The sequence below is a fragment of the Pezoporus flaviventris genome, unplaced genomic scaffold (genome assembly GCF_033815535.1).
Source record: "Pezoporus flaviventris isolate CSIRO_AGI_PZ_B2104156 unplaced genomic scaffold, CSIRO_AGI_Pfla_v1 ptg000016l, whole genome shotgun sequence".
Classification (NCBI taxonomy): Eukaryota; Metazoa; Chordata; class Aves; order Psittaciformes; family Psittacidae; genus Pezoporus; species Pezoporus flaviventris.
The window spans coordinates 11023599-11036978 of record NW_026892564.1 but is presented as its reverse complement, the minus strand read 5'-3'; the positions used below and the strand labels follow the sequence as shown (position 1 = coordinate 11036978).

Sequence of the window (13380 nt, the reverse complement as noted above, 5' to 3'; positions counted from 1 at the left end):
CCAACCAAAACAAAAAAGAAAAAATCCCAAACCAAATGAAAATACAAATCCAGGTCATACAAAGTAGAAAACCTATTCTGGAGTGATACAGTGGAGCAGCTTGCAGCAATGTCTTTGAACCAGGTATAGTTACCTTTACACTCATGGAATAGCATCTTACTCAGAAGCTAATGTCATTAAAATTAATGAGAGTGTTGCCACTGTATGCATGCAAGCTGAAACTGGTCATTTGTATTCAGAGAAAACTGAAGGCTACTCATGGGAACTCAGAAGGGTATCTAGTGAAACCACACGTGTTTTCTTGGCATTTGCAAGGCTATATTTGAACATGTCCATTTGTTTGGGCAACTGCTGTTCACACATAAACCTGTACAATTGTGTTTGTTGTCTTTCACTCTTAACTCAGGTCCAAATACAAAAATATATGTGTAGATGGTGCTTCCCAAAACACAAGACTGTTGTTTGAAGTTTTGGCCCTTTCTGCCTGTGGTCTGATGTGCTGTCATTAGCAGAACAATGTCCATTAAAAATGTCCAGTTTGGGCACCTTACACTGGGGTAAACCAGACACCATTCAATTAACTTATGTTGATAAAAAAGTCAGATTATGTTAGTTCCTGTAGTAATTCATAATAGTTACATACATATTCTGATGTAGCTTCCCACTAGAAAGCCAGTGTCTCATTAACCTTGGATGTACCAACTTGAGAACTTTTGGGAAGTCACATGATAACTAAAATTTGAGGAATGCCATACATAGTCGACTGAAATGATTCAACAATATAAATTAGATGCAAATAGATTACATGCTTTTTTCAGCAAGGTGGGCTTCAGAGCATGAGAAAGTGTTATTTATTAATGAGTAACATAATGCAAACCAATCATCATTAACTACATTCTCCATTTCCTCCCCAAGATAAGCCCAAAGTAATTTAAAGGGCAATTCCTCCTTGCTTTTCTAAGCCAGTCTTCCTATCTTGGGTAAGATGACTTCTGGGCTCAGGATGACAGGAAATTGGTCCTCATACATGATTATATACAATACTCATTTAATTTTAAGGGTACAACACTCAATATCTGGAAATGAATTTTCTTGCTGTGATGCTAATTTTAACTTTTGTTCATTTTTCAATGAACAGCCTGCATAGTACTGCATTACTCAGCGAAACAGGCAGCAAACCTGAAGGCTGTGTAAAATTCCTGCCTATTCATAAAGAAGGCCTCTGTTTCACTAAAAAAATCAAATTTCTGAGAGTAAAAGAAACCCTACTTTTCTGTCCCAGCCATAAGAAGTCCTGAAAAGTGAGTTTGCCCATTATAGCCAGTTTGCAGGGAGGTGTCATCTGAAACCAAAGGAAAGTTTCTCTCTAAATTCATTGGACTTTGGTTCAAGGTCAAAATGAGAAGGAGCTTCAGATGTTCAGGACAGAAAGGATCACAGTGGCCAGAAATGCTGAGTTCTTGAAATGCAAGACATAATTTCACCAAGTAATAATACATCAAGACTACAGCTTCTGATCAAGGCACTTCACATCTTTTTTTTTTTTTTTTTTATAAAGACTTTTTATTATAAAGACTTTGAATGACAGAGAACATATAATATACCTAGTACAGGCATTAGTTAGTTCACTTCTGGTAAAAAGCAGGCACTTTATTTCTAGCCTAATTTTGTCCACAATTAGACAATCCCACAATGTTTCAGAATGTAGAATTTTTCAGAGCGATAACCAGTGCATAAACATGCTGCTAGCATGCTGCATTTCTACCCAGTGATGGATCTGGCAGTATGAATATCAAGAATGGTTTAAAAACAGTAAAATGTTGTTTCACTGCCTAAAAATATTTTACTGGTGTACTTTGTGTAATGCAATCAGTTCAGTCATTTGAAGAAGATGACTCTTCAAGGGCACAGGTAAAGAGTTCTGTGAATAACCTGCAAATGAAAAATTGATGCAGAAGACAAGTAATACACAGAAACTCTGCCCTGCATTAATGAGAATGCTGCTGGGTAGCCATAAAGTCACTGCTGTCTAGAAGCAGGAATAAGATCAAATCAGGCTTTACTTTACTAAGTCTTATATTTGAGAAGGCAGGCTGAGAAGCAAACACAGTTTAATTTTGCCTCAGACATTGCCTCTCTGCATGCTTATATGACCAGGCTTTCTTTGGGCATAACCAAAGAGTGATTGACACTAATAACTACTTAGTGTGAACTATTGTCAGGGTCTGACCCAGCTTCCATCAAAAGTGGAAATATAGCTGGGTTGTAAGGACCAGTTCAGGTGTCTAGCAGAGTATTGGCTAAGTGGAAGGTAAATTCTACGTGAACTTTGATTCACACCAAGGGTATGAGTTCAGCTCTGCTGAATTTCAGTGTCGCTGCTGTAGGTGCTTGCACCTCACTTAGAGAGAACATCTACATCAAATGTAGGAATCTCACTGTAGCCCTCGCTGAGTTTGTTATTAACATCTATTTTTGGTAATCAGAGTCTGTATGTTCAGCTCAGCTATAGACCCCTACACTGGAGATACCTGAAGTTAGATATGCTGAATCCTACCCTAGGTATCTATCTGCATTTGAAAGTCTTGCTAGGCACTGGCAGACTAACCAAGGTGCCCTTGTTAAATTTATGGCAACAGAAAGTAGGGGTTTAAATGCCTATTAGGTTATGAGCTTAAATGATTAAATATCTGTATAAAACTGCCCCATGATGCAAGTTAGTCACCTGCAAAGGGTGACTTAAGCTGCCAGCGGCATGAATCTTTCATGAGTTGCTTCTCTCTCTACGTTTACATTATAGAATGGAAACAGTGACTGCCTGAAGCTGGGGGCATGAATCCTGGCTATAACACTTGATATTATGTGTTCATGTGTATGTCCTCACAGTAGTGCCTACTTTCGACTTTAAATATAGCATTAGCAATACCAAACTCTATGCAATAAAGGTACTAAGGAGGCAATATATATTGTTTTACACAGTTGTAAATGAAACATCCCCAATAGATATTAGCCAATGAAATGTACTAAATTCAGCTTAGATACTTCCTGGTTTCTAATATTTAATATATATAGCTAATTATCAATAATTCATCATTAATATATAAACTGTAATACTGTATTAATTATAATAATTATTACCTCAGACACTTTGAACAACATATACCATGGAGAAGAGATTTTTAAATAAAACTGAGTAATAGCAAACATTTAATACAAAGAATAAAAGTTAGTTTTATTACCAACTTGGATTTGCTGAGCCCTAAAAGGAAAATATCCCTGCTACCATAATACTGTACTCCATAAAGGGGTTGCTAAAAATTAAAAGCTTTAATTCTCCTCTGGAGCCTTGTTGTAGCAAAGAGGTTTCACAGTCTCCTGACTTCTCTGGTGCTGATAGAAATATGTTTGTAGTCTAAATATGCCAGAAAAGTGTTCCAGTAGAGATTATGGGGTAGCTAGAGTGCTACTGTGGTTTACTTAATTCAAAGAAGTGCTTGAAAGAGACTTTTAATCTGCAGTGGACAGAAGCTGCAATACTGATACTGAAAATGACATTTAGCAACAATTTCTGATGGCTTTTTCTGAAAGTGGCTTGGGAAAAGCATCTCACTGATACCAGTGGTGTAGTTAAGCTTCTGAATTTTACATATGAAGATGTTGGGCAGAGAGCTATATTTAGATGAAAGGGATTATCTTCTTTTTAACACCATGCAACCAGGAAATCAGAGGTTGTCCATTTCAGCCCTGACTGAAAATGGTTGATGTTAATTTTTTCATTAGTTTCCCTGACCTCTTCAGAGGCCAATAAAAAGGCCACCAAAATTCAAAGGTCCAGAATTAAAATGGTATTTACATATGTAACAGCCATTCATAGAATAGTTCATTTCATGGAGAGATTTCACTGATTTTAATTGAAAATTAGAATGCAAAGTACTTCCAAGTATCTGAACCTAAGTGATTTAAAAGAGATTTCCTAAACAGAGTCCCATGTTAGGACTGCATGCTTCCTTTTCTCTTAAACATTTGAGTGAATAGTGTTATTGCCCTGCATTAATACAAACATCATGCACTTTCATTGTATCGTCTCACCATGTGTGCATAAAGGACCAATGTGGAAGCTCCTAAAAGTCAAAGAAGGGAAATTTTCTGCTGCCTTGCAATCAGATCAATGGTGTTGAATTGCTGGCTGCAGAGCCAATCTCTGGCTCCACCTTCTGCACCCTGATTGCTGTTTGCCATAAAATCTAACTAGTCAATCAGCTTGCAAAACTCAGCAAAACACATCATCTGGTTAAGAACGTCTGCCCTGAAGTTCAAATGTGCCATCAACATAAGTTCAGCTGTGGATAATGGTGGGAAAGGAGGGAAGGATTCAATTAGCTTTAGTGTAAACAGATTTAAGAGAATTCATAGAGACTAAAGCAATCTGAGTTACTCTTGTTAGTAATCCCCTTTGGAGGCTCTAGGTATGGAATACAGTTTATTGAGATGTCTAGAGAGATTTAAAAAAAAAAAAAAATCTGGAAACAAAGCAAAGCTTGAAGCCTTATAGAAAAATCCTAGTGAAGAGAAAATATTACTGGAGGGGGTTTAAGATGTCTGAAAAGATTGCTGATTACAACAGAAGCAATCCAGGAAAAAAAGGAGGTAAAAATACTATTACAGACAAGTCTTTTCAAAAGCCTGTCACGATTTGAAATCTTGTACTGTGGAGGTTGAAGCCATTAATGGGGTCCTCAGAATATCTTGCTGAATAACCTGAAAGTAAAAAGCTAAAAATCATGCACTGTCCATATTTCCCACAGGGGGCATGTAGAATTTCTAGGGTAAAAAGTTACAAAAGATGGAGGAAAGAAGGCTCAAAGTCACTGTGATACACAGAGGATGTGTGTTTGGTTTGCTTTTCAGTGAAACTTGCTGAAAGAACAGAAAGATTTCTACACACACAGAAAGGAGGAAGAAAAGGGATAGGAATAAATTCGAGTGAGTTAGACTTTCAAGAACCAAAGCAATTGCTGTCCAGGCAAAGAGACACGAATGAAGATTGATAATGCAGCAATAGAAGCAGGAGCTCCGTGCAGAAAGATAGTTATGGATGGCTAAATGTTTCCAACTAGTTACAGATGTCTATTGCCAGGAGAGCTTATTTGAGGATCGTAAGCACGTGCTTGATTTTAATGAGATTTATGCTCAGGCTAAATGTTAGGCATGGTGTAAGGACTTTGCTGAACCAGCAAAACTGTCATTTTATTGAATTATGGAGATTTTGTCATATTTTTTGAATTTACGGGAATAAATTCCAATTTTTTTGACAGTGGTAACTCTCAGATTAGTAGAAAGATAAAAACCAGATTAACTAAAACCTTCCTGTTTGGGGTTTCTACATGAGGACATGAGATCAGAATCAGGGTTTAGTTATTAAAGTTTAGAAATGAAGAAACAACAAAAGCAAATGCTGTCACAAATTGGATGAGAAGCATGAAGAAATGGTGTTGAAATGATGATGGTAAAGGGGGAACAGAAGCAGTGTAAGAAGAGATTTTCAATACAGAGGAGTATTAAAAATAAACATATAATAAACAGTCCAGATACAAAGTTAGCTAAAACTGAAGTCCAGGTAAGAGTCAGAGAAGAGATACAGAATAAGTCTTACCAACACAGGAGAGACAAAGACATAAGCTGGTGGTGGACAATGGGGTTGCGTACAGAGTTTGTGTTGCAAGGTTTTAGTAGTAATGGGAGCTACAGGGGTGTCTTCTGAGAGAAGGTACTAGAAGCCTCCCCCTTGTCTGACAGAGCCCATGCCAGCCTACTCCAAGATGTACCCATGTCTTGGAAGAAGGGGAACAGGTGCTGCAGACACAAGAGCAGAGATTCCCCTGCAGCCCATGGTGCAGCCCATGGTGAGGCAGCTGTACCTCTGCAGCCCATGGAGGACCTGCACTGGAGCAGGGGGATGCCTGAAGGAGGATGTGACCATGTGGGAAGCCTGTCCTGAAGCAGGCTCTTGGCAGGACCTGTGGCCCCATGGAGAGAGGAACCCACACTGGAGCAGGTTTGCTGCAGGACTTGTGACCCCTTGGGGGACACAAGCAGACTGTTCCTGAAGGGCTGCACCCCATGGAAGGAGGACACACTGGAGCAGTGTGTGAAGAGCTGCAGCCCATCGGAAAGACTCACATTGGAGAAGTCCATGGAGGACTGTTTCCCATAGCAGGGACCACTTGGGAGGAGGAGATAGAGAAATCAGGAGTGATGTTAAGCTGGAGAATAAGGCAGGAGTGGGGAAAAGTGTTTTAAGATTCTCATTACCCTACTGTGTTTTGATTGGTAATAAATTATACTAATTTTCCCAATTCTAGTCTTTTTTGCCAATCATAGTAACCAATGAGTGATCTCTCCCTGTCCTCAACCGATGAACCTTTCATTATCTTTTTTCCCCCCTGTCCAGTTGAAGAGGGGAGTGATAGAATGACTTTGGTGGGCACCTGATATCCAGCCAGGAATAACCCAACACAGGCTGACACACTGCACAGTGTTAACAATGGTTTTGGTACTTCCAGGTGCCTTTTGTTTTCATGCTGCTGTGAAACCATGTGCTGCTGCTCGCCAAGCATTACCTCAGCTAAGCGACCCCTTGTTCTTCTTGGCCCTCTTCTCCTCACAAACCCTCCCTTCTCTTTTCCTTCCCCCTTCCTCTCTCCCTCTCACTCCCCTAGTACTTTCCTACTTGAGTGCAAGCAAAAGTATTAGTAACTGACACCCATATTTTTCCACCCCTCATACCACATTCCACTACAGATAACTTTGCATGAAAACGAAAATTAGAATGCAAATAGGAGTGTAAAGACCAAGACACTTCGATTATACTCTGTCCTACACAGATAGGAAACATACTGTTAAAATGAGGTAACACTGTCTAACCAACATGAAACACCTCTGATCTCTGCCTAACATTTCCTGATCCTGCTTTTTTCTTTAGGTCTTAGGGTTCTTCTGGCAGTAGGCGGTATATTTTAGTATGCTTACACAGCAGCTAGGACTAGAGGGCTTTCATATCATTATGGCAACTTCAAGTACTGCCAGAACATCTGTAATATTTATACCACCAATAAACAAAAATGTACATCAACTTTTATTTTATCTATCTAAGTAAAAGAATAAAGAAAAGAAGCAAAGATGTATGTCAAGTTTCATTTTGTTTATCTAAATAAAATAATAAACAAAAGGAAACTTCCAGATACATAAATAAACCCAGTATTTAAAGCCGCCTCACTGTTACTAGGCAAACCAGTAAGGCTGGCAGCTGTCATACATTTTGAAATCCCAAACAATTAAGAGCAAATAAAAGAATAGTTAGCAATAGTCTAAGATTGGTGCTGCTAAAGAATGAGCAAACAAGTCTGACCTGGTTTTCTGTGCACGTAAACAGACACAATGTTCCCAAATTTAGTTCAGCTGCAGGTATTTCTACCAGCTTCAGTGCTCTTGTATTATTCTTACCAAGAGCAGACAGTTTATTGCAAAACAACACTTAAACTGTAAACCAAAGTGAAATACATATGTATAATATTATATGTTTACCAGCAGCTGTGTAGTAAATAGAGCATAGACCTTAAGAAAACAACCAAATATAATCACAGACTGTTTATCAAAATACCTGTTTGAGTCCTGTAAGCATCTGAGTGCTTACCAATGCTGACATGGAGGACTTTCAGAAATGTCTTTCAGGTCTTACATAAATGTACTGAGCTAGACCTTGCACTACTCCAATTATCACTTGCCCAGGTTGTAACATTTCAAAGTTAATGAACCTGTTTCCAACTTTTCTCCCGAAGGTCGAGGAGGAGCGACCTTAAGGTGAGCCTCCCAGGTGCCCTATCAGAGGAGGATTTTGGTGACCTGCCTGTGGCCAGGAATCCTTGCACACAGAGCAACCAAGGTCAGTCAAGGCTCATCTCTTTGGCAGACCTGCAGGGGCAGCTGCACAAAGGGCTTGGCTGGGAAGAGTCTGATTACAAGGCAAAAGAGATGATCCCACTCTGATTCACTCTGCAAGGCTTCCTATTCTTTAAATTTATTTCTGTAAACTATAGTCTGAGTATAGGCACAATAGGCAGGTAATTTAGGTAATCAGAGTCATCTTGATAGGACCAGGCAAGGGCATTTCAAGTATTGATTGTAACATCTATGTGAGACAATTAAAGCCAGTAGGCAGAATCCATCCATAAATCTTGGGTGAACTAGAACCATCCTTCTGCCCTTGCTTGAGAATATACACAGCTTCTTAATGTACTGAAAGTATCTTACTGTAACACTTTACTGTCAATAGATAATGAGCTGCTAGTGTTGTCCGTGTAAGAACTTTCCTTTAAAGAAAATATTCTGCTGCTAAAATCAAGATAACCAAAAAACCCATCTAATAATACCTACCTTTCTGTGGGTCAGTGGTAAGGTCACTGTATTATAATGAAACATGCATTTCATTACACTTGATGAGATATATGTACTAATTTCTAAGGCAGAAGTGGACATCTTGCAATGGCATCTATTCATTTCCTTGCTTGTGTTTGTGCCTTGTTAGAAGAGCGATAGCTAACTAAATTGGTTTTTGAAATCAGTTTTAAATATATTACAAATGCATTCTTTAATACTTTTCCATTCGACACTGGAAGGCTGGGAAGACAAAAGCGCTGGCTAGATTGCTGTCTGAGGCACAGCACCTGCATGGTGCAAACCCAGACAGAAAGTCACAGGGTTCAAGGAGGTGACATGGGGGTTAAAAAATGCATCTTTTCTTTAGACACTTGAAAGTTAAGTGTATATACTATACTAGTCATATGGGCTCACTCTCATGAACTGTAGAGCAGAGTAGGCACTCCAGGGAGTAACAAATACTACTTACCTCAGGCAAGAAGCTAAGCAGCTAGATTGGACTAGAGTAAAGGAGGGCCAGCTTGGCCAAAGCGTAGACGTTTGCTGCCCTGGCAGGAATAAGCAACGCTCCCTACAGCCACTTAACTGGCTGTATCCCACATATAAAAACGGTGTTGCTCTCTACTAATAGGCAGAAAGAGTGCTTTGAGAAGAAGACAGGTGGTTGATGAGAATCTCAACATGACCCAGAAATGTGCTCTTGCAGCTCAGAGAGACAACCATATTCTGGGCTGCATCACAGGGAGTGTGACCAGCAGGTTGAAGGAATTGATTCTACCCCCCTACTCTGCTCTCATGAAACCCCACATGTAGTACTGCATCCAGCTCTGGTGCCCCAGTGTGAGCAGGATGTGAACCTGTTTGAGTGAGTCTCAAGGAGGCCTGTGAAGATGATCAGAGGGTTGGAACACCTCTTCTATGAAGAAAGGCTGAAATGCTGGGGTTGTTCAGTCTGGAGAAGAGAAGACTCTGGGGAGACTTCTGAGCAGCCTCCTAGTACCTGAAAGGGGCCTAAAAGAAATCTGAAAAAGAAGATTTTACGAGGGTATGTAGGGACAGGACAAGGGAGAATGGCTTTAAGCTGAAAGAGGATAGATTTAGATTAGATATTAGGAGGAAGTTTTTTACTGGGAGGGTGGTGAGGCACTGTCACAAGTTGCCCAGAGAAGCTGTGGCTGCCCCATCCCTGGCAGTGTTCTATGTCAGGCTGGACAAGCCACTGAGCAACCTGTTCTAGTGGAAGGTGTCTGTTCCCATGGCAGGGGGGTTGGAACTAGATGAGGGTACCAAACTATTATTCTGTGATTCTATGAAGTCTGCATTCATTTTGCTTTCTGCTAGGCTCATAAGCTTATTGTGTCTTCATTTCATAAACCTAAGAATTTATGGCTAGAATTTAGTCTTTTTATTATGATTTATATTTTCTTTGTGTAACAAATATAGAAACTTTCCTTTATGTTTCTTTCTTTGTGTCTTGGGTCAAGATTGCAAGCACCACATAAATAAACTGACCTAGATCCAAAAAGATGGATTTCTGGGAGAGGAAAGAGTAGAAAGGTGAGCTGAGAAGGCCTTTTTGCTTTCATGACCATCATGCCATATGGTGTGATGTAAACATGCAATGTAAATTGACAGGACTGTTAGTGCTCATATGCAGATCTTTGCATAAGCATCAGAGTTGCACTAAGTACTGACTTAGGATGCTTAATTTCTCATAGAACACTTATCTTCCCCCTGAAATATACATGGAGAGTTCGCACCTAAATAATTCTGGGGATGTGGCCATACAAGACAAGAAAAAATACTGTTTGCCTCTCCTGAATCCTTGAGGATATTCTTTCAAGGTCATGAAAGAACTTTTGTTAGGCAGACAGAGAAATTAAACACATATCTCCATCCTAGGGCCCAGAGCAAAGAATATGAAAGGAGGTGGGCACATCTGATATGCACTCTGCACTTGAATCTTTTAATCTGTTGCCCACAGGTATATGTATAGTATTGTATAAGGTATAGTAGTATCCTGCTCAACCCTCATCTGGGGCCTCAGAGGGAAGGGTTCTCCTCATGTAAGCCCTGTGTTATATTTGTCATTTCTATGTGGAGACCGTGGATATCCTCAAGTGTCTTAGGTGGGACTATAGATTTCCTGGCAAGCAACTGAATCAAGTTTTAAATGTTTAAAGACTAATCAGAAAACAATTAAGTGGTGGAAATGAGCCATAGAATCAAATATTTGATTACTTGAAACAAACTTGAAGAGTGGAGGAAGCTGAGTAAAACACAACAAAACAGAATTATTCCTGACTTACGTACCTAATGCAGTTTTTTTTTTCAGAGAAATCTGGAGGAGGGGTTTATATAAAGCAGACAAATAGGTTTGCATAAATAGCACTTTTAAAATGACAAAAGGGACAAATTTTTATTCCTTACTTAGGGTACCTAATCATTAAAACCTGTTAGAATCCTTCAGAATCCTCTAAGGTACATTTACCGACAGCTTGAAGATGCTTAGTTTACCATAAGTTACTTTTCTAGAAGCTATGATCTATATCTCTAAGTTGGATTGTCTTTCCACGCTGCCGCTGCTTTTTTGCTCATTTAAGAAATTCCTCTGAAATCTGCATGCAGTTACTAAACTTGAAAAAAGGAATCCATCTCTTGATTACATTTTGACAGAATAACTTTGTGAGCCATCTTCCAAGAAAAAAAAAAAAATTCTTAACTAGGATTATAGCAAGATAGATACTTTGTTATGCAAATGTCTGCTTCTCTGCAGACATTATAATCCATGTTGGAGGCTTCCTTGAACTCTAAAGCCACTTTATTTTGGATTCACAGAGATATAGTTGCAAAACAAAATAATCTCTGAGATAGAATTTTTGAGACTGAATAGAGAGAATTAAGTGAATAGTAAAAGTCAGCAATGTGTGATTTTGTTTTGCCTGAGGATCAATCTGTCTCAAAGGTACTGGATAATTTTTTCTCTCCTGGATGAGTAAAAAAAAAAAAAAAAAAGAGAAAGAGTGTATGTGAATTTCATTTCCCATTCTATCTAAAAATCTCTTCCATTGTGGAAAGTTTTAAAAATTCTGTTTGCAAAATTTGGTTTAAAATATAATCTTGATGCCTTCAGTTTCCAGAATATGGGGTTTGTGATGTGGTTGTTGCCTGGAATCTTCAGTCACGATTTCGGTTATGCAGCTGACCACATGTTAAATCATCACCCCGTTCTTTATCTGACCCAAAGGTATTGGTGGCTTATTTGGGAGCTATGGCTCAGTTTGGACATGTGGGTAAGAGTTCTCTTCAGTAGTTTATTTCTTTCATAGAGTATTTTAAGGATGTTAATATGTATTTTGTCTAAGTTTCCACAGGCTCTTCCCCTGGAGATCCACAGGACTCCATCTGTTCAAAACAGCTGCCAAATACTTTTGTGAGTGTGTACGTGTATGCCTATGTATAAATAAAAAATACACTAGGAAGAAAGCCTGAGACTTTTCTATGGTTGTGATATAACCTCCAGGGTTATAATGCATAGTTTTATGTATTCCTGTCTCTAAAGCAGAGATATATTTTTTCTCAGCTGAGATAGTATGCTGAATGTCAGCTGTCTTTGCCTCTCTGTAAATATGCAGTAATTTTTATTTTTTTATTATAGGGAGTCCTGGATTGTAATGGAGGGATGCATGGAGGCAGTGGTTAATATGATTTTATAGGGAGATTGTAGGGAGATGCAATTGCGTTGGGTGTCTTGACAGCTCAGAGTTTTTCTAGATCCATCAGCTCTGATCTTCAGGTGGCTGTGGTAAACTGGTGTTCAGGGTGACGTTTTCCTTTCTGAAGCATGCTGTTACAGTTATCCATGCCATTGCTAACTTCAGGTTAATCTGCCGTAATGTGCCCTGTACTAGTCTTTTGTGCACAGGAAAGCAGTTCAAAGTCTTTTGATCATGTACAACACGTTCTTCTTGTTCAATTGATACGATCAGATGACCCCTGTGCTTCAATTTCTTTAACAGCTTCCTGTTCCTTTAGAGACATCATTCATTGTAGAGATGACTTTCTTTAAAGCCTTAAATAGGCTTGCACTAGCTTCCATTAGAAGCACACACTATTGCAGTGTATATTTTGGTTTTCTTCAGCATTAGAGAGCAAGTTACAGGAGATCATTAACAACACAGAGACCTAGAAGAAATTAACTATATTAAATTTTGTGATGCTAAAACATAAATTATATTAAAAAAGAAACCTCTCATACAGCAATATGATAGAGCAACTTTTTCAAATGTGTTTCATGTTGTTCAATAATTTTTCCCACTGTTGAATCTATTAGGAGTTTTATAACAGATGTAGTTGAAAGAGTTTTGACATTGCTGAGTGGTTTTACAAACCCACTTCAAAAAATGTCTATTTCAATCTAAAGATTTTTGGCTTAAGCCTGAAATCAGTTTTAGCTGATTTTTCCAAAAGGCAACGCATTGTTTGGAACTAGAAATCAAATCTCAAGTCACAGACTCAAGTTACTGTGTTTATACAATCAGCTTGTCTTGTCAAGGATAATATGTATGGGTAAAATAAGTCAAAGCTAATTAAATTCCATTTAGCATATTTGCTTACTTCTCATGATTTATGGTGCTTTATTGCTAGCTTTCACTTTGGTTGTGAAATTATATTGTACATGTTTCCAATCCACAATGCTTTTCTATTTATTTGAAGTAGTGGAAGACAATATATAAATTATTAACTTTTTTGCTGTTTTTTAAAGGTATTAATACTAAATGCAGTTACATAGAATTCTACATAATCAAAATAGTCTAATTCAACATTCAATATTGAATCCTTATATTATCCCCAGTAAGGAAAACAATTAAATATTGTTATCCTAATTTCATAAATAAAAATCATAGAATCATAGAATAACAGGTTGGAAACTACCTCAAGGAT

The 13380-nt window shown here is 38.5% G+C and overlaps 1 protein-coding gene and 1 long non-coding RNA gene across 2 annotated transcripts in view; both read left to right on the top strand.

The window, feature by feature from the left end:
- The window catches only part of TRHDE (thyrotropin releasing hormone degrading enzyme), a 685146-nt gene that overhangs the window by 305967 nt on the left and 365799 nt on the right, over positions 1 to 13380 (top strand). The window lies entirely within an intron of this gene.
- LOC133270018 (uncharacterized) lies at positions 7762 to 11922 on the top strand. The gene is made up of 2 exons (XR_009743650.1): positions 7762 to 7942; positions 11811 to 11922. It is a non-coding gene; the product is annotated as an uncharacterized LOC133270018 (long non-coding RNA).